This window comes from Heterocephalus glaber, unplaced genomic scaffold, assembly GCF_053883595.1.
Source record: "Heterocephalus glaber isolate CG9 unplaced genomic scaffold, H.glaber_assembly_v1.0 deba00001431, whole genome shotgun sequence".
Taxonomy (NCBI): domain Eukaryota; kingdom Metazoa; phylum Chordata; class Mammalia; order Rodentia; family Bathyergidae; genus Heterocephalus; species Heterocephalus glaber.
In genome coordinates, this window is record NW_028258295.1 from 4418151 (window position 1) to 4440355 (window position 22205).

The following is a 22205-nucleotide window of genomic DNA, read 5'->3' on the forward strand; positions in this document are numbered from 1 at the left end:
GGATCATCCAGGCATAAGAGTGTATTTATCTTGTCATGAGAACACCCACTTAGCCCTTCATTAGATGAGTCCACAGAATCGCAGATCAGGCCCACTCATGTCCATAACCTCAGGGGGATATTTAAACACAGAGGTGCCCCCCTTTAGTCTAGAACACAGATGGAACAGCCTATGGTTTTCACTGTCCATTCATATTCAGTCTCACATTCAAGCAGTCATTCAGAGGTTAAACATTCCTGCCCACCTGGGATGGCCCTAACTCAATTTTCACAGACAGGACTCCCAACAGCCCCATCAGACAGGACTGGTAAAGCCCATACAAGATAGGCCTCTGAAGAGCCCCAACAAACGGGACTTCAAAAGTCCCATCAGGACCTAAAAAAGCCCCTACCAGATGGGAATGTGCTATTCCCAGGTAAGGGGTGATCTGACCCTTCTTCTGACGTGTGTTAGGAAACAGATTGAAAATTGAATCTTACGCTTTTCCCAGGGTGGCCTATCCAGTCCAAAGTCAGTCACTCACATGGTCACTCCGTCCCACGTCTCCTTGTCTCTTGTTCTGTGTCTGGTCAAGCCACTGTAGACAAGGTCGGCTTTGAGAGTACGGGGGGGGGGGGGCACTGAGAAAATTCTCCCAGGGGTGCCCTTCCCCTCAGAGGAGTCAGACAGCCAAGCTCACTCCAGCAGGGTTCAATCCATTGGCCAAGTGGCCAGAAGATGATCTCAATTTCCTGCCAATGCACCAAATATTGTGGCAAATCAAAATGGTCTTTCAGAGAAAGGAAAGTTGGTAAAATAAAAAAGAAGTTTATTGCCAGGCAATAGAGAGCCTCAGGAAATGAGTCCTTCTAGGCTGACCACAAGTTAAGACAGTTTCTCCTTTCTATACCTTTTACAGGGCAGTTTAACTTGTAGTTACATACCAGAATGTGGCAAGGGCATGATAAAGCAGCATTAGGTGGCAAGGATAGCATAAGTTGCAATTACAGAATGTGTCAAGGGTGTGGTATCAGCTTTAGTTATGGAATACTTAGGTAAACACACTTCAAGGCTAGTTTCTAATCTCTCCAGGAACAGGCTGTCCCACAAGAGGGAGAAGTCTCACCCAGAGTTTTCAAACATGGACAAGTTTCAAACAAGTTTCAAACAGGGTTTTAACACAAAGTTCATTAACAGATATTATACAATAATTATCCATTTCAAATAATGTTTGGCAGCTCTTTCTGCCTCACTTATAAGGTACAGTATGATATTATAATAAATGTCTACAATGTGTACGATCAGATTAGAATGATTGGTATGTCTATCACCTCAAACATCATTTCTTTGTGTGGGAAACACTCAAAATCCCTATGAATTGTTTTGTGTGTTTTTTTAAAATTCTTTTATTGGTACATTGTAGGTATACAACACAATTACATTTCTCATTGGGAATTGTACCTTTACATAATGCATCTTGGTTCTTATTTTTTCCCCATTCCTAGCCCTCCCTTCACCCCTCCAACCTTCCCTATTTACAAAGACTTTATTTCCATTTTTTCCATTTCTCAGCATTTTTCCTATCCCTTTTTTCCTTTCCCCTGCCCCTCCCACTACCCCTACCCCTTTGGACTTTTCTTCCTATTTTACATTATTGATTATTCATTCCAATCATTGGTACATTTTAGGTATACAATATAATGACATTCATCATTGGAAATTTGCACCTTTACATCATCTCTCTTGGTTTTTATTTTTCACCCTTACCCAGTCCCCCCTTCAACCACTCCATTCCCCTTATTTACAAAGTTTTTGTTCCTATTCTTCCCATTCCCTTCTATCCTTTCCCCTAGCCCTTCCACTTCCTTCCCCTTTGCCCTTTTTCTTCCTATTTCACACTACCTATTATACATTTTAATCCTTATTTACACTTTCAGGTTCTCACACCAGAGAAACTATTCAGTATTTACACATGTGTGTCCTATTTATTTCACTTAAGAGTATTGCCTCAATGTGCATCCATTTAGCTATAAATGTCTCTAATTTCTCATTTTTTATGGCTGAGTAGTACTCCATTTTATTAAAAAATCAGATTTTCTTTATCCAGTCTCCAGTTGATGGGCATTTAGGCTGTTTCCAAGTTTTAGCTATTACAAACTGTGCTGCTATGAACATGGGCACACATATATCACTGTGGTATGATTCCTTTAATTCTTTGGGGAAGATCCCCAGCAGTGGAATAGCAGGGTCAAATGGGACTTCCAGTCCTAATACTTTGAGGTATCTCCATACTGATTTCCACAGTGGTTGCATCAGTCTACACTCCCACCAGCAGTGGAGCAGGGTTCCTCTTTCCCCACAGCCCTGCCAGCATTTGTTATTGGTTGATTTCATGATAGCAGCCATTCTTTCTGGAGTGAGGTGGAATCTCAGCATTGTTTTCATTTGCATCTCTTGAATGAGTAGTGATGTTGAACATTTTTTCATGTATTTATTTGCTATTTCTATTTCTTTGTCTGAGAAATGTCTGTTCATTTCAAATGCCCATTTTTGGATTGGGTCTTTATATTTGGGAGGTCTGATTTTTTAAGTTCTTTATAGATTCGAGATAGTAGACCTTTGTCTGAGGAAGAGCAAGTAAAGACATTTTCCCCACATTTTTAACTAGAAGAGATCCCACTTGTTGATTGTTTGTGCTAGTTCATGGGCTATTGAGGTTTTGTTCATAAAATCTTTTCATACATCGATGTCATCAAGGGTTCTACCTAACTTCTGATCCAACTGGTTCAGAGTTTCTATTTTAATATTTAGATCTTTAATCCATTTTGATTTTAGTTTAGTGCATGCTGAGAAATATAGGTCTAGTCTTAATCTTTGGCAAGCTGGAGCCCAATTTATCCAGCACTATTTATTAAAGAGGCTATCTTTCCTCCAGTGAGGGTGTTTGGCTCCTTTATCAGAGAAGAGATTGCTGAGTGTGTCTGGCTTTGTTTCTGCATCTTCTAATCTGTCTCACTGGTCCTCAAGTCTGTTTCTTTGCCAGTATCATGCTGTTTTTATCACAGTAGCTTTGTAGTATAGTTGCAGGTGGAGGATTGTGATACCCCCCTGCCATGTCTCAATTTTCTAGAATTCCTTTTGCTATTCTGGGTCTATTCTTGTTCCAAATGAATTTTTGGATTGTTTTCTCAAGGTCTATGAAGTATGCTGCTGGGATCTCAATTGGAATTGCATTAAATCTATATAGCAGTTTTGGAAGTATGACCATTTTCACTGTATTAATCCTTCCTACCCAGGAACAGGGGATGTTTGTCCATTTTCTGATATCATCTTCAATCTCTCTTTTCAGAGTGCCATAGTTTTCAGAGAAGAGGTCTTTGATTTCTTTTGTTAGGATGATTTCTAAGTATTTCAGTTTTTTGGATGCTATTGTGAAAGGAATTATTTGCCCTATTTCTCTCTCAGTGAGTCTGTCATGGGTGTAGAGGAAAGCTATTGATTTTTGTGTGTTGACCTTGTAACCAGCTACTTGACTGAATTTGGTTATTAAGTCTCGAAGACTTTTGGTGGAGTTCTTGGTGTCTTCTATATAGAGTATCATGTCATCTTCAAATAATGACAATTTGAATTCTTCATTTCCTATCTTTATTCCTTTTATTTCTTTCTCTTGTCTAATTGCCATGGCTAATGTTTCCAGAACTATATTGAACAAGAGTGGTAATAGTGGACATCCTTGTCTTGTTCCTGATTTTAGTGTGAAAGATTTCAGTTTTTGACCATTTAGTATGATATTGGCTGTCGGTTTTTCATAGATGGCTTCTATCAGTTTGAGGTAGAGACCATCTATTCCAATTTTTTGTAGGGTTTTTATCATAAATGCATGTTGGATTTTGTCAAATGCTTTTTCTGCATCTATGGAGATAATCATATGGTTTTTGTCCTTGGCTCTATTAATGTAGTGTCTTACATTGATTGATTTGCATATATTGAACCATCCCTGCATCCCTGGAATGAATCCCACTTGATCAGGGTGTATGATCTTCTTGATGATCTTCTGCATTCTGTTTGCCAGTATCTTATTAAGGATTTTTGCATCTCTGTTCATTAGTGAGATTGGCCTATAGTTCTCTTTTTCAGTTGGGTCTTTGTCTGCTTTGGGGATCCAGGTGATGCTTGCTTCCAGGAATGAATTTGGGAGTATTGCTTCCCTTTCAATTTCATTGAAGAGTTTAAACAGTAGTGGCAGCAGTTCCTCTCTAAATGTCTTATAGAATTCAGCAGTGAAGCCATCAGGGCCCAGGCTTTTCTTAGTTGATAAGTTTTTAATTATGTTTTCAATTTCATTGATTGATATTGGGTTGTTCAGAATTTTTAGGTCTTCATTGCTTCTCGGCCTTTTGGCTAAGATCAAGTGTAGAATTTTTAGGTCTTCTTCATTCAACTTTGGTAATTCATATGTATCTAGGAATCTGTCCATTTCTTCTGTGTTTTCCATCTTATTAGCATATAGGTTCTGGAAGTAGGTATTGATGATCCTCTGGCTTTCTGCTGGGTCTATTGTAATTTCATCCTTTTTGTTCTTAATTGCATGGATTTGGGCCTTTGCTTTCCTTTTGTTGATAAGGCTGGCTAAGGGTTTGTCAATTTTGTTGATTCTTTCGAAGAACCAACTCTTGGCTTCATTGATTTTTTTGTATCATTCTCTTAGTCTCCATTGCATTGATTTCTCCTCTGATCTTTATAATTTCCTCCCTTGTATGAGCTTTGGGGTTGTCCTGTTCTTCTTTTTCTAGAAGCTTGAGGTGCAGCATCAGGCTGTTTAATTGGGCTCATTCTGGTTTCCTAATATGCATATTCACTGCTATGAATTTCCCTCATTAAGACTGCTTTCATTGTGTCCCATAGATTCTGCTATGTTGTATTGTCATTGTCATTTAATTGAAGGAACTGTCTGATTTCTTCTTTAATTTCCTCTGTGACCCATTGGTTATTCAGAAGTGTGTTGTTCAATTTCCACATGTTTATGAAATTTTTTGAGTTTCTTTTGCTATGGATCTCCAATTTCATGGCACTACGGCCTGATAATATACAGGGGATAACTTCAATTCCTTTGCACTTACTTAAACGTGTTCTATGTGTGAGTATGTGGTCTATTTTTGAGAATGACCCATGTGCAGCTGAGAAGAATGTGTATTCTGGTTTTGTGGGGTGGAAGACTCTGTAAACATCTGTTAAGTTCATTTGTTCAAGAGTTTGGTTGAGTTCTAGTATTTCATTACTTATTTTTTGTGTAGTTGATCTATCTATTTGTGACAGTGGGGTGTTGAGGTCCCCCACTACAATTGTATTAGTGCATATATGACTTTTCATGTCCATTAGTATTTGTTTTATATAGTTGGGTGCACTAGCATTTGGTGCATAGATATTTATGATTGTCATCTCTTCCTCTTGGATTCTTCCCTTTACAAGGATGTAGTGTCCTTCTTCATCTCTCTTAATCAGTGTTGGTTTGAAATCTACTTGATCTTCCAAGAGGATAGCTACTCCTGCTTTTTGGGGGGTTCTTGTGGCATGCAGTATTGTTTTCCACCCTTTAGCTTTCAGTCTATGAGTTTCCTTTTGAATGAAGTGTGTTTCTTGTATGCAGCATATTGTTGGATTTTGCTTCTTGACCCATTCTGCCAGTCTATTTCTTTTGACTGGTGAATTGAGATCATTAACATAGATGGTTATAACTGAAACGTATTGGCTTGTCATTGCCATGACTTTTTCTTTCTGTTGGGTTCTCCCCCTTTACGTTAATTTCTTGTTGCATCAGATGGGTTCACTCTGCTTTGCTTCCTGGGGTTGTGATCCTCAATGTCTGCTGCTAGGATATTGTGTAAACTTCTTTGGAGTGCTGGTTTGGTATTCATGAAGTTCCTAAGGTGCTCTTTGTCATGAAAGTATCTTATTTCTCCATCCATTTTGAAAGATAGTTTTGCAGGGTACATCAATCTGGGTTGGAGGCTGTTTTCTTTTAGGGCTTGCAATATGTCACTCCAAGCTCTTCTTGCCTTGATGGTTTGTGTTGAGAAGTCTGCTGTGATTCTGATGGGCTTTCCTTTGTATGTGATTTGTTTCTTTTCTCTGACTGCTTGGAGAACTTTGTTCTTCTGTTGTGTTTCAGGAATCTTAACAATTATATGCCTATGTGTAGATTTTCTTTTTTTGATCAAGGCTATTTGGAGTCTTATATGCCTCACTTATCTGTATGTCAAGCTCTTTTCCCCTGCTTGGGAAGCTTTCTGCCATTATTTCTGTGAAGAGATTTTTCATGTCATCTGCACTCTCTCCTGTTTCTTCATTGACTCCAATCAGTCTTATGTTATTCTTCTTTGCATCATCTAGCAGCTGCTGGATTGATTTCTCATGTTCCCTCATAATTATGAAGCAATTTTTCTTTTCCTGGTCACTAATTGCAATCTTATCTTCTATATCTGAAATTCTGTTCTCACATTAGCTCATTCTGCTGTGTAGACTTTCAATGGAGTTTTTCATGTCCTGGAAATCTATTTGCATCTGTTTTATGGATTCCATTTGTTTTCTATGTTGGGATTCCATCATGTTCCTCAGCTCCTCTCTAGATTTATTAATCATGTCTTGCACTAGGGGCACAATTTCTCCTGTTATCTGAGAAATTATTTCTGATTTCATTTTTTCCAGATCCCCTTTTGTTGCCAGTTCAGTGGGTCCAGGTGGTTGAGTATTAGAGTGTTCCATCTCATTTCCCTTTGGGTTTGCTGTAGGTAATCTGGAAGTCTGATTTTGAGACTTATTTACATGTTTTCTCATTTTGACTGAGAGAGGGGCTTTTGGCACCTGCACGGATTACCTCCTCTGAACTGGGAGAGGTGGGACAGGGGCCGGGAGCAGCTTTTAGGGATGGTGGCCAGAAAGCCCTTTCCTGTGGCCTGGGATCAGCCAGAGGGATAGTGGCCGGGAAACTCTTCCTCTGGACCAAGAGCAGTGAGATGGCAGCTCAGAAGCCCCTACCTCTTGGCCCAGAGCAGTGGGAGGTATGGTGGCCCAAAAGTGCTTTCCTCTGTCCTGGGAGCAGCAGGAGGGATGGTGGCTGGTAAGCCCCCTCCTCTGGACCAGGAGCCATGGGACAGTGGCTCAGAAGCCCCTACCTCTGGGCTGGGAGCAGCTGGACTCAGTACCCTAGTCTGGTGGTCCAGTGTCCTCTAGGTCTTTGTAGTGTGAAACCAGGTGGCTGCCTGTCTGTAGCAGGCTGATTTGGCATGTTCTGGGCAAGTCATGACCCAGTAGGGCATGTGCAGACCTTCCTGTCTGCAGTGGGCTCTATGAATTCTTTTGTAATAAACACTTAATTGTTCTCAACCATAGTTACACACTGTGATACAGAGTATTAGAAAACGGTTTCATACAAATTATACCCCCATGTGCATTAGCCATTACCTACTCCACCCCACTCTTCCAAGTCTTTTTTAACTTTCACATTTGAGAGAGAAAATGTGTTGTCATTGACCATGATACTGATACATATGAATTCTTCCTGCCATTTGATTTTGGGTTAGTAGTCTGACTTGTATGTTTTTCTGCCCTTCTAACTTCATTTAGACTAAATTTATTATTTCCTTTGCAACACTGAGGGTGATGGTATGGCACATGTGATAGAGTGGGCATACAGAGCCCTGTCTAAGATGGCATCATGAGTTCTATGTTTTTTGTTTTCTGCACTAAATCTTCAGCATTTAGGTTTAATTGCAGTGTTGACACTTTGCAATAAATAAATGGGTTTTGGTTTGCAGTTTGGGCACTTGATCTCTAAAAGCTTTACCATCACAGCATTACAGGTTAGAAGTCATACATTTTATTTCCTTTAAATATTATTCTTAGCACTTTAATTTACATATGAGACCAAAAATTTTGTATCTTCCTATTTTTAAAATACAAAGTGAGTAGAAATTTCTAATGCCAGGAACACTTCTATTTTATTCTGTTGCTTGACATTTTGATAATATCATTTTATATGCTCAAATTTATTGTCCTATAGAGTCAATATCTATTTTATTTACTTTTCTTGATGCTGAGACAAAATACTTGACACCCAAAGTTAAAGGAGGAAAGGTTTATTTTACTCCACAGTTTGCAATGGTTTCAGTCCATACTCAGTTGGATCCAAGGCAGGGTGGCATACCAGAGGGTCATCACAGAGGAGAAACACCTTATGGGCAGGCCAAAGCAGTAAGGAAGCTGCAAGAAGCAGCAAGCAGCAACCTTCCCATTCCCTTTTATCTCATCCAGGCTAAAGCCTTTTGGGTGGTTCCATCCATCCCCAGGGTGGGGCTTCTCAATACCCAGAGCCACATCTATGGTAAACCAATTAGTTGATTAATCCGGTACTATAGCTGATACCTCTGCCTAGTATTAGCAGGCTATAGTGGCACAAGCTTCTTGCCCCTCCATAATTCAGCTGTGATACATTGGAAGTAGTCTGCTACATTCACTTCCAGCCAAGGTCCATTCAGCTCCAGCTAAATCTCTCCCCTTTGAATTATCTGTTTATTCTCTTTGGCAAAGATATGTTTGTGCCCTCATTCTCCAGTCCTGCCTGCTTGATACTTGCTATCAGCTGGGATCCCAAGGCCTTCCCAGTTTTCCCTCTTCTTACACTTGTAATAAATAAGCACTGTATGTCCTGGGAGTCCTTTGTATTTGCTACCCAGAACAGATTAGATCAGCCCAAAACTCAGTTTCTCTCAAGTCTCTGTGTGTTTTTTTCTACTTTCCACTTTCCTATCTCTTGGATGTCATACTGGCTTGCAAGAGAACAAGACCACTACAAGGTCCTCAGGTAACATCCCTTTACCTTTTCCCTATAATTATCACCCAAAATGGATGTGGATTGAATCCATGGTGATTGTCTGCAAGATAAAGTCATGAACTTGTGATGATGTTCAGCTCTCACAAAATAATTCCACATGAGGACTCAGGGCTAGCTAAGCCCAGTTGTGAGCAATCCTTCCAATTATGTTTTTTTTCTAAATACTCCTGGGAACATGGGTCGGACCTTATCAGATGAGTAACTAGTATATATCACAGTGCTATAGGCCCTGTTAAACCAGGCTTTCTACACAATACACGAGAGTACTATTATTAATATACAATTGGGCATCTATAAATATGCCCTTTCTTTTCATAAAGCTGGGACACTGGACAAGGAAATTTGGAATCACTTTCGGTCATGTCCACCATAGGGATGATTATCTTTCTTATCATACCTTATTTTCTTGTAGTCTGATTTGCTTGGATTTAGCTCCCTTTAAATCAGCTCAAAATAAAGTGTGCCCTTAGCTAAGATGGCAGCTGAAATAACTTTAGTCACTTCATTGGCAGCCATGCCTGTAATTGCAACTGCAATTGCTCTGCAGGTGACCACTCCTGTGATTTTGCCTGCTCCACAGCCCATAGTCATGCATATGGTTCCATTTGCACCAGAGACAGTTTTGGCCACTCTTGGCATGGCTATGCCTTCAGTTAATATGGCACCTGTGGCAGCTTCAGTTGTGTCTGTTGTCAGGTAAAAGACCAAAAATCAAGACCAGACCAGGCCACAACAAGCCTTTATTGTAGGGGCAATCTCCCAGGCTGTCTCTGAACAAAAGAGAGACAAAAGCAATATGGCCAGGACAGCAAGTGCCTTTTATAGGAGTGGCGGTGGGGCTTGCAGGAGCTGAGGTGGGGTTGAGTGATGTAGTGACTAGGACTAGAGGAGCCTGTGATGTCACTAGTTCCTGGGAGGAGAGCAAGAATTAGGTTACTCTTTTGGTAGGAGTAGGGGTATGTTGGAAAGAAGGTAGCTACTATATACAGCAGCCACCCTAAATTGGAGGGAAATCTATCATTCCAGGCTCTTGTTTTATGGTTGTTGAGCTAAGGTCTCTTCTTCTGGAGCTCCATCAAGCTGAAGGTTAGGGATAAACCTGGATCTGATGGGGGCAGCAGTAGGTGGGGGCTTTCTCCCTCTGCCACAGTGGCCGGTACCCCACCATGATGAGCTGCATGACTGTCTGATTGGTAAATGTCCTCATGTGTTCCTGCAAGAAATTTTGAAAACAGTGAAACAAGCATGGTCCAAAGCACAGGATCAGATGGATAATACTGAGGAGTCCCAAGAGCAGTAATAGCCAGGGAATCCATGAGCTCCAGGAACCAAACGTATCCCACCATTTATTAGCACCTTGGGGAACATATCTATCTGGCCCATTGAGTCTTAAAAGTCTTTTTTGTTTGACATGTAATTTTTTTTCATTATTTACATAGGTTTTACAGAGACAGCTGGATGTTTAGCAGCTCATCTGTTATAGAAGTAAGAGACTGTTATAGAAGTAAGAAATCATAGCTCATGATCTAAAGGCCCATGTGTCATGTCCTTGCTCTGAATGAGTGGAAAAGTGATAAACACAATTCATATAATCTTTATAATCTTTTTTTTAATATAAAAACTGTATGTAACTGAGCAAATGTCCTTTGGAGGCCAACATACTGATGAGAGTAGTGTTACTATGAAACTGACTTGTCCTTTAAATTCAAGGCCATGAAAACATACATTTTAGGTTGATAGTTCCAGCAAAGCCATGGAATAGTTGTGTAAAGGACAGTTTTATTTTTGTATCTCTCAGTTTTTGGAAGCCTCCTAGATATATTTAAAAATAAAGAGAACTGATAACCTCAACAAGGACACTGGCCAACTTAAGGAGATCAAATGTAACATAAAAGGCTTGATCTTTTTAGACATGGGTAGGTATCCAGGAAATATGAGCACAATGAGAGAAGAGGTATCATAAACAGAAAAAAAGGATGTACATTATTTTAAAAGGAATAAATCTTGTAGCTGCTCAGTATAGAATGTATCCTGACTGTGGGTGACAAGCAGGTGACTTTTTTCCCCAATACTCTTACTTTATGTTTTGTTTTGTTTTTATCACTACATGATAGTTAATTAGTTATCCCAGAATCAGAAAAACACTTATCTAAAAGGAGGGATCTGGAGACCAGTGGTTTCTAGGATTGGGCAACTGTAAAGAACTTATTTTAATTTCTCTGAAAAGAATCTATACACACTTGTAGCTAATTAATGATTTTCCCTTTATATTTAGTCCCCAGAGGTTTTTTTGGTTTTTTTGTTTGTTTGTTTGTTTGTTTGTTTTTTGAAATGGCTGTGTCATGAGTGAACCAAAAGATTTTTATGGATGGGCTATGTCTTAATTTCTCTGAAGTCTAGCTTTATTATTATGTCATTATTTTATACCTCTTTTGGTTTTTTTTCTTCCAGGTGTTTAAGACCAAGTTAAAGTGAGAACTGTGTCAATCAATATGAACCTCTGTTATCTATCAAGGTCATTTAAGTCTCCCCAGGCCATTACTTTGGGACCATGCATAGGCCTCTCTGCTCCTCTGTCAGTCTCAGCCGTCAGGATGGGTCATGGCCTTACTTGACCAAGTTGCTTTTAGTAAAAGCATGGGAGATGTTCTTCTTGGTGACCCTCCTTTGGCATGCAGTACATTGTCCTCTGGTGTCCAGCAATCTCCCTCTTTAGGAGGTTGAGTGACTTACCAAAGATGTAGGACCCTGTAGAGAAGGTTTCCTCATGTCCTGGATCTTTGTTGACCTTGAGGGGCCAGGGCCATCCTCATAGCCCAGTTACCTTTTTAGTTTTTGTCTCCAAACTTTAGTTGTTGAACACCCAGAAGAGAAGGTCAATAGCCTTAGCATTGTAACAAGAGTAATGAACTTAACTATTATAATTTTACCTGAATAACAAGTATTTTGGAATTTAAAATATAGAGAACTGTTATTGTTATCAGTCATGGTTGTTTTAGTAGTTGAATTCCTGTAGAATATTAACAGAAATATAGCCACAAATAATATTTTAACATGACAATTATGATGACTTTACCATTGTAACACATTTAAATGTCCATCTTGATATAAAATAGCCATTATTAAACATACTCAGTTTTTAAAAACACCAAAAGTTTTTATCTAAATTATTATCTTTTGATAAGACACCATCTAAAAAAATTATTTCAGCCATAAATGTATGTTATCATAAATAGCTGGAGTGTATGAAAAAGGCAAATATCTGAATCAAAAAGAGGTTGTTATCATAAACAAATATTAGTAAACCTGTACAGTCAGGAAATATAAATACATTTAGTACACCAGAAAAAATAAAACCTTGTTATTGTTTTTTACAGGATATTTAGTCCTTTGAAAATGACCAATGTAAGTGTACCATAATAACATATTTAGAATTTATCCCTTTGATGCCAACTGATGTAAACATAGTATAATAATATATTTAAGTAATATTTATTGATGTAAGTCTTTATAAGGCTGTGAAAACTATCAGATCAGTCTGTTGTAAGACAAAAACTGTTGAGGTCTCCTTAGTGAACAAAAACTGGAAAATATTTCCATGTAGCTGCTCTTTTGTTCACCAAGGGGAGCATGTCTTGAACTTAATAACCTTTATCTATAAACTAAAGAGCTGTATGATTGGACAGAAAACAAAGATATAAGACAATTTATAAAACTAGAGTGCACTCAACTATATTTAGCTCAATGGAGTTATAATATCTCTTTATCATTTTCAAGTTTATAATTATAAATAGGACTATTCAAAACTTTTTGTAATTCAATTAACAGAGATCTCTTGTAGAATTAGAATCAGAAGAAATGAAACCTCTATTCCTGTAAACTTTTTATAACAAACTTGAAACCAACAAGCAAACATATATATTTCCTTCATAAATCACTTCCACACACCTTTTTGACATACCTAGGCCTTTTGGTCTTGGCCTTCTAACAAGACAAATATATAAAATCCTTTTATATCAAAAATACATCTTTTACATATAGCTTTTTAAAATATTTTGCCTCCAACTCATTATAAACCTTTTATAACAAACATCTTTAGCTGTTAAAATTTTAAAGTGTCCCCCTTTCTTTTTCATATTGTTACACTTTAAATTTGGCTGGCTTCCAAAAGAATGGTAGTAACCTTGAGGTTTTTTATCAACTAAGTACAGAAAAGAGCAATTTAACCCTATAATTACAAGTCAAGAATTTACAGTGTACAAGAAGTGTTTTGAGCATACCAATTAAACATTAACTCAAATTGAAACAAATATATTTGTAAATTAGCTAAAATTTGTAACTTCATTTTTTTTTGTAAAATCTCTTGATATCTGGTAGAGCAGTTTTAGTTTCTCTGGGTTTGTTTTGTGATAACATAGCACTCACCTTGGCTTTTAAATTCAGGAGTGTTTTTTCTCACTACTTTGTTTTATGCTCTTCAGAGCTTTTTTAGCTGTTTTTACTATCAGGGGCTGAGTGAGAGATAAAGTGAGTGTCAGCCTGGGAGGTAGGATTAATTTTGGTATATTTTTGAAGGGCGAAAGTGAGCCATGACAGAAACTGTGTCAGATTTTTTTCAAATGGGTCTGAGTTACTTTTTAGTCTTATCAAAGTTAATAGACTTGTGAGCTGTCTTTTTTAAACCTTTTATGAGGCAGAGAGTCATATGGTCTCTGCAGCCTCTGTCTGGCCTAGCTGAGAGTCTCATTGTGGGTCTTCTCTGGGGACAGCCTGCATTCCCACTGGCTTGGTGTTATCAGCAGCATAAAATGTATCTTCTGTGGTCAGGGCCACCATCCAAACTCTTTTCTTGTCCTGGGGGGACGGGTAGAAGTCAATATCATATAGATACTGTGTCAAGTCAGATCATAAGACAGAGTTAAGTAACAAAAATTTTTTATATAGACATCAGGATTAGAGAAGAAGTAGCCTAAGCATTTTTTAATTTGAGAAAGATCAGAGAAAGAGATGGGGAAATGTACTCTAACAATGCCCTCAGTCCCGGCAACCTCTCTGAGAGGCATCTGTGTGGCTGGGGCCAATGTTGGAAGGAGAATGGTTGCAGAGTGGAGAAATGCAAGATAGCAGAGATGAGGGAGGAGGCAACAGGGGGTCACAAGGTGGCAGAGACAAAGAAGCACACAAAGAGACAGAAGAAGAGCTTACAGGATTATAAAGTGGGGGATGTGTGAGAGGTGAGTGATAGGCCCAGGCTAGGAGTACTTGAGAAGAAGAACAGGTTTGACAGAGGGAGGGTTGAGGGCATAGACAGGGAATTTCTGACCATTAGATAGGTATGTAGGGGATTTCTGATCATTTGCCATTGTGCTGACAGAAATTGTATAAATCACACAGTATGTTAAAATCCAAAATGCCATTTTTGGGCCATGGAAACCCATTACCTAATTTATACTAAGCCCAAACCTGATTACAATAGAAAACAAATATTTTTGAGTTAAAGTCTGGTCCCAACAATCCCAGGGGTTTGAGTTGTGCCAAGAGGCAGCCCAGAGGCATTGGGGGTAGGTTGGATTGTTGGGCCCCCATGTTAGAGTGGGTGAGAAGGAGGTGACTCCCTGGGAGAAGTACAAAGGGGAAGAGCATCCTCATCTCCTTTGACAATCTCTGGGTGAGTCTCCCAGAGAGAGAGAATGAGAGGAGCCAGGCCAACGGGGTGTCTCCCAGGGGCATTGTCCTGGGCCAAACAGCCCAGAGGGTTTCTCTGACCAAGCACTTGGATTTTTGAGAAGTCCCCAGAGGGAGAGAGAATGAGACAGAGAGCCCGATGAGAGGGAGGCTGAACTCCCTACTCACCCATACATTGGTGACTTGTGTGGATGTGTAGCGGAAGCAATGGCAAAGGTAGAAAGCCCTGAGAGGGTCCTGGCTCAGCAGATATGGTCCTGTGGAGATGGCCAGAAGGGCAATCAACCCCATCCCATGGGGGATCATCCCTTAATGGACCATCTACCATCTGAGTCACAGCACCAGAAATGTCAGGTAAAAGGCTGAAAACCAAGACCAGACCAGGCCACAACAAGCCTTTATTGTAGGGACAGTCTGCTGGGCTGTCTGTGAACAAAAGAGAGACAAAAGCATTATGGCCAAGACAGCAAGTCCTTTTATAGGAGTGAGGGTGGGGCTTGTAGGAGCTGAGGTGGGGTTGAGTGAGGTAGTGACTAGGGATTGGAGGAGCCTGTGACATCACTAGTTGCTAGGAGGAAAGCAAGTATTAGGTTACTTTTTTGGTGAGAGTAGGGGCGTGTTGGAAAGAAGGCAGCTATTATATACAGCAGCCACCCTAAAATGGAGGGAAATCTATCACCTGTGACTGTCCCACCCACAGCTATGGTGGGCATTGTGGCTACAGTTGCTGTGCCAGAGTGTGCAATTGTGATTGATGTTTGCAACTTTCAGGTGACTCTTGCTCATAGAGAGTATTTTCTTTCAGCCTTAACCCTTCCTGACACTATTCTGTCCCCCACCTGCCCTTTTAGAGACTCTGTTCTTCCTGAGCCTCTACCTGTTTCAGCCCCTCCCAAAGAGAAGTGCAATTTAACACCACCACCTCCTCAGATGCTGCTACTAGGGACAACTCTGTTTCTTCTCACCTACTATTGCCATGTCATACAGAAGGCTACAACTATAGGTGAGTCTTCTACAACATCTTTACGTTTTCCTGTGGGGCAAATAAAAAACAACCTTGTGGAAAAATCAACAGTAACAACTGAGATGGCTGCTTTGGTTGCCACAGCTCCCACTGACAAAAAAGGAAGTAGGGGGCCAGGAATTTAGCTCAGTGGTTTCACCACCTATTGCACAAGTTCAAGGACCCGAGTTTGATCCCTGGTATAAAAAAAAAAAAGGAAGCAGGACCTCACAAAAAATGTAAAACTCTTTCCTGTCCCAAGCCTCCAGAGCTCCAGGAGGCTAGTGAGATAAATACCTGGCTGTCTACACATCAACACCTTGTTTGTCAGGCTACACTAACAAGAGAGTCTATGGGAGCCTATTGTTTTCTACCTATTAGAAAATAAAATATAAGGTTTTAAAACAATTCAAAGTAGATACTTAAGGTCATAGCACAAAGACCAAAGAGTATTTTACTGCCCCATTGCTGGCTACAGATCACCTACTCATTAAGGCAATTCCAGCTTAGGGCTATGTGATCAAAGCCAGGGACATGCAATGTCCTCCAGGGCAAGAGAAATTTACAGCAAAAGTAAATTACAAATTTTAACTAATTGAAAAATATACGTTTGGTTTACAATTTAAATTGATGTTTAACTGGTGTATTTAAAACATTCTTATACATTATAAGTTTTTAAACTGCAATTGAGATTAGCACACATTTCTTTCTACTGTTTGTTGATATTAGATAAATTAACATCCATTCAAATTTCAAATGATATAGCCAGAATTTTAAAGTACAAGAGGTTATAACGCAGCTTATTAGACCAGCCTGACACTGCTTGCAAATGTCTAGAGCTCTAAACGTCATAGTCAACACTAAACAACCTACAACTGAGCTCTATCAGACATAAAGACATTTACCAAAAGAAATCAAATTAGAAGTTCTAACTCATTAATAAATGTTCTTTTGGTTCCCAAATGTTTGATTGGTGTGCTTAAAACATTTCTTCTACATTACAAATGCATATGTTGTAATTATAGGGTTAACTTGTTCTTCTCTCTACTCTCAGGGTTATACTACTGTTCTATTATCCACCTGTTATAAAGGGATTATAGTAAATGAGATTTTTAAAGGGGCCATTACTCTAAGGTATACCTTCAAAATTGTTTTTACATTTACAGGTATGAAGCTCTTTCTTCCTTCTGACTCTAATTATAAGACATCTCTGTTAATAAACCTACAAAAAGTTTTGACTAGTCTTATTTACCATTATAAACCTAACAATTTAAAAGGGATATTATAATTAAATTAGTCCAACATGTGCAAGTGCACTCTAGTTTTATACATAAATTTTCTTATATATTTGTCTATCCAATCATACAGCTGTTGCATTTGAACTCAACTCTTTTTCCTTTTCTATTGTTTTCACATTTTTTTCTTAAAACATGTTTGTCTATAATTTAAATTGGCTTATAGATAAAGGTTATTAAAGTTAAAGTCATGCCCCCCCAAGTTGCTAGCTGATCAGAATGATGTCAAAAAGTTTCAAGGTCCATGATATTTCAAGGTGCATGATATCCAGATAAAATTATAGTAGGTAAATTCACTACTTCCATTACAATGCTAATGTTATTGATCTTCTCTTCTGGGTGTTCAACAACTAAAGTTCAAGGACCAAAATTAAAAAGGTAACTGGGCTAAAAAGACAGTCAACATTTTGGCCCAGCCCTCCAAGGTCAACAAATACCCTACATTAAAAAAAAAAATTTTCTACAAGTTACTACAACTTTGATAATTCACCCAAACTCCTGAGCAGTGAGATGTTAGATGCCAAAATGGAAAAAATTAACAACACATTGTGCCAAATAAATGTCACCTAGAAAAAAAGTCTATGCTTTCACAAAAATCAATGTGTTAAAGCAAGGCCATGAGACATCCTGACGGCTGACACTGACAGGAGCTGAGAGGCTTTATACATGGTTCCAAGCTACACCTGAGGAGACTTAATTGACCTTGATAGATAGTAAGAGGTTACTTTTATTTAATATAGATCTCACTGTAACTTGGCCTTAAACACCCAGTTAAAAAATATATAACTAAAAGATATATAAAGCAAAGACAGTAATAAAGCTAGATATAAAAGGAGGCTCCAATTGCTGACCCCTTGTGACAATTTCCAACTACACTGGTGGTTCAGCACTGCTATAAGTCATTAAAAAAGAAAAAAAAAACTGTTAAAATATATGAGCTTAACAAGAGTTTTTGAATTTTTTTTAGCTAAGACTTTTTTAATTATTAATTTTTTAATCTTTTTAAAGCTAATGTCAAAAAAATTATTACAAAATGTCAGACTTATAGATAACCTCCATTAGTGAATGCGTCCAAAATACATCATGTTGCAATTGCTATATTTATTGCTTAGAAACAGTTTCTAAACATGGCTCTTCCCCAACCTGCTTTCTATTTTAGTGCTTATACTTTAACTATACATCCTCTAATTTCTTAAAGGGTTTTGTTTATTCTTGTCTGTAGGCTGCCAAACTCCAGATGATCATGCAGATAATAACAACAAATGTGCTAGACATTTCTTTTTACCATGACCCACCAGATTTGCTTTAAAAAGAAAGTTTATAATTGCTAAATTACAACATGACTTTGATTTAAGGGCCATTAAATTAGCTACCTAAAAGGGGTCCCTAACTGCAGTCTTTCTTACATGGACCCTTCTCAGCTCAAAGCAGTTAGATTAAAATTATGCCCTTTCTCCCCTAACCACAGTTGGGGATAGCTCTTTAAAAAGAAAGTTATAGACAACTCAGTCAAATATATTATATGTCCTTATAATCCACAGGGACATGCCATTGTTGGACATACATTTCCCTAAAAACACAATACATAAACAAAAAAAGGAAGAGTAAAACTACCTCCACAAGATCAATTAGATTTTGTTATCTTCTCTTGTTACCTTCATTAAATTTTTTTAAAAATCCCCTTGTGAAAAGTAAATATATTCCATGAAAATTCCATTGATACAAAGATAAATCTACAGATATGTCCCAGGCACAAGTGTTGTCAAAAGATGTTCTAATTAAAAGGTAAAATGGCTCAATACAATTAATAATATAAGGGCCCGAGTATGTTTGTGTTCCAACAGAAAACAAACTCACAACTTCGGAGATCACCACAACTGATGTGTCACCTGCTACTGAGACCAAAAAACAAAGAGATATATCATGCCATGGACAAACTTCAATGAAGCAATGTCTAGATGCCATGCTATCTTGACTCACTCTGCTGCAGCTGTTGCTGTTTCTAAAAAAGGAAAGGAGGAGATGTAGCAGATACCTCTTCCCAGTTTTAGCAGGCAATGGCACAAATTTCTTGCCCCTTCATAATTCAGCTGTGTTACATTAGAAGTAGTCTAATCCACTAAGTTCACTTCCACCCAAGGTCCATTCAGCTTCAGCAAAGTCCATCCCCTTTGAATTAACTTTTTGTTCTCTTCAGTAAAGATATGCTTTTACCCTCATTCTACAGTCCTCCCTGCTTGATATTTGTTATCAGCAGGTGTCCCAAAGCCTGCCCAGTTTTCCCCCTTCCCCCACTTATAATAAACAATGGATTTCCTAGGAATCCTTTGTCTTTGCTCCCCAGAACAGATTAGATCATTAGTTTCTCTAAAGTCTCTGTGTGTTTTTTCTATTTCCAACTTTCCTATCTCTTGGATGCCATGCTGGATTACAGGAGGCCAAGACCACTACAGGGGCCTCTGGTAATATCCCCTTTCCCTTTCCCCATACAGTACCTCTGAAAAGCCCCACATATGAGCACATGAGGTTTTGAGTGCACATCTAGATGAAGCCCTTTCTTACGCAGGCTCCCAAAAGATTCATGTAGGTCCCTTTATTGACAAGGTATTTAGTCCATCTCTAAGATTGGCCAATATCCTAACAGTTTCAGCACTGCTGAAAAATCCAAGTCCAAAGTCTCCCCTGAGATTTAAGGCAAATTCTTAGCTGTGAGGCCCTGTAGAAATGGAAAGAAAATTAAAAACTTCTAACATTCAATGGCACAAAATAAACATTACACTTCAAAAAGGTACAAATAGGAAGATAGAAATGAATGGAATCAAAACAAGTTGAATATCCAGCAGAGCAAACATTAATTCCCATAATTCCATGCCCAACACCTAGGGCACTCTGTGTCAAGATATGAACTCCAATGGGTCTGAGTGGTTCCAGCCCTATGCCACTGCTGGTGGTTGTAGTTCTCATGGCTTTTCTTAGGGGATGGCTTTTCTCACTCCTTGCAGATTTCCTAAAATGTCTCTTGCTTTTCAAAATTTCTGGGGTTTCTACTGCATCTTTCACTTCACACTGTGGAGCCAGAGTGACTCCATTTTGGAGCTGTCTCCTTTGTTCTCTCAAATTTGTGCTTATCCACTCAAGATTCCTAAGTTTATTACCCAGCCATCTGTGTACTCAGGAAGGACATTCCGGACACACTACCTATAAGGTAAACAGTTAATGGCTAACTGCCCACAAAAGATAGATGTGACCATTAGTCAGTGGATCTGCTAACCATCAGCTTATGACAGTCGACCACTAACCTTTGCCCCCTTCTCCCTTGCAAAAATCTATACGTAACCCCCTTAACCCCCCCTAAGCCTAACCAATCAAAACCCTACACTTCATATGTATTTAGTATTAACCAATCACCTGGCTACTAACAACCAAAGCTTGTTGTATACTCAATAAAAACCCTGCTAGTTTTGAGGCTCGGGGCTCTCAATCTCGATCCGCTGCGTCGGTGACAATTGAGAGTCCCTGCTTAAGCTTGAATAAACGACCCTCGTGTGCTTACATCGGAAACGGTCTCCTGGTGGTCTTTGGGACATCGCGATCTGGGCACAACAACACTTAGAGCTCCAAGCTGCCCTTTCAGAGGCAAATTGTCTGGACTACAACTTTTGCATTCTGCACACACATAAAACCAGCACCACATGGATAATTCCAACATCTGCTGCCAGCTGAAACAGCAACCTGAGTACCTTTCCTCTTGGTTGTAGGGGTCCAATGCCTATGGAACAAATTCCAAGGAACAACTTCCCTGGACTGCTGTCACTCTGCAACATGGTGCTGTGGAACATTCTTGCTCTCTTCTCAAAACAAAGTCTTTCACATTTGCAATTCTGAAGCTGCAGATGGTGGAGTCCTGCTGCTTCTTGTGATGCCCTCAGGGCATCTTTTCTATTCACCTGTTCCTACTCAGCAATCAAGATCTCTGCTCTATCTTTGCAGGTTACAACCTTATTGATGCTTCCTTTCTGGCCAAACTCAAAACATTTTAAATTATTCTACTGGGCTTTTTGCTCTTCATTCTTAACATAAATCTGGCAAAAAGCACCCAATAGTAGCCATAAGATGGCCTCAAAATTAGATGGCCTTGCAATTTATTTTGCCAGATTACTTAGTCCACCACCCTTAATCTCAGTCTCAGGCAAAGTCTGGACAGAGCAAAATGCAGACAAAATTTCTGGCAGTGTATAACACATATTGTCTGGAGTCGTAGCCAACACAGGACTTCAGAGAAGAAACCTCCTGAGCCTGGTGTTTACTGGCTTTCTGGTCTTCTGAACTCTGACCAGAATCTCTCATACAGTAAAGCCTAAGGCATTCCATGTCTACTTCTTCAGCCAGCATCTCCAAACCTTTCCTAACTCTTTCTCTTCCCACAAGCCAGTTCTAAAAGCACTTGAGTCACATGGCCAGGTAACGTCACAGCAACAACCTCACTTCTCTCCTATCAAATTCTGTCTTAGTTATTTTACTGTCATTGATGAGACAAAATATCTAATATTCCAAATTAAAGGTCAAAGGGCTTTTTTACCCCACACTTCACAGAGTTGGCTCCAAGGCAGAGTGGCACATGGAAGAGGGATGTCACAGAGGAGACTCTTTCTCAGCAATGGAATTTTTTTGTTATTTGTGAGAAATTGTCTTTGCCTTTATTCTTAAGTAATAATGTAGAAAAATATAAAATCATAAGTAGACACTGATTTTCTGTCAGCACATCAAAGATATCATCACTTTGAATTTATTATGAGTTTATGTATAGTTGAAATTGATCTCCAAGTTGACTAGCTGAACATAACTGAATAGTATTTAAAGAATTCAATTTACTTATTGCCACCATTATGACTCAATTCTAATTATGTTTCATATAAAAATGTAATTTTAAATGATTTTAATAATATATAATTCTCTAATCTAAAAATAGAGTCTTTGCACTAGTTATTCCAATCTTAGAGATTCTTCATGGATGTATTTCAAGAGTTTCATCATGAAGAAATTGATTTTCTTTTTTCTCCATAAAATATAAACTTTTCCTTGAAAATCTCAAACTTGGAAAAAAATAGAAGCAGTACAGTACAACACAGTTCCATTATCCCAAATATCAGTTTCAAACTGTCCAACATGAGGATGTCTGTTATGGCTTGTATCTAGATGTTGCCCCGAAGTCTCATGCAGTTTTAGGTGGGTCTTTTAGGAGGTGGCTGGATCTAGGGTGTGTGATGCTGGTATCAAGAATGTGATCCTGGCATTGATTCTTGGTGCAATGCTAGGACAAAGGCTGCCACACCCTGGGTGTGAGTGTGAACTT

General features: G+C 38.9%; 1 pseudogene; it reads left to right on the forward strand.

Moving 5' to 3' along the window:
* The first annotated feature begins 4360 nt into the window (after window positions 1–4360).
* On the forward strand, window positions 4361–4507 carry LOC147827820 (U2 spliceosomal RNA; annotated as a pseudogene).
* Window positions 4508–22205: the final 17698 nt, after the last annotated feature.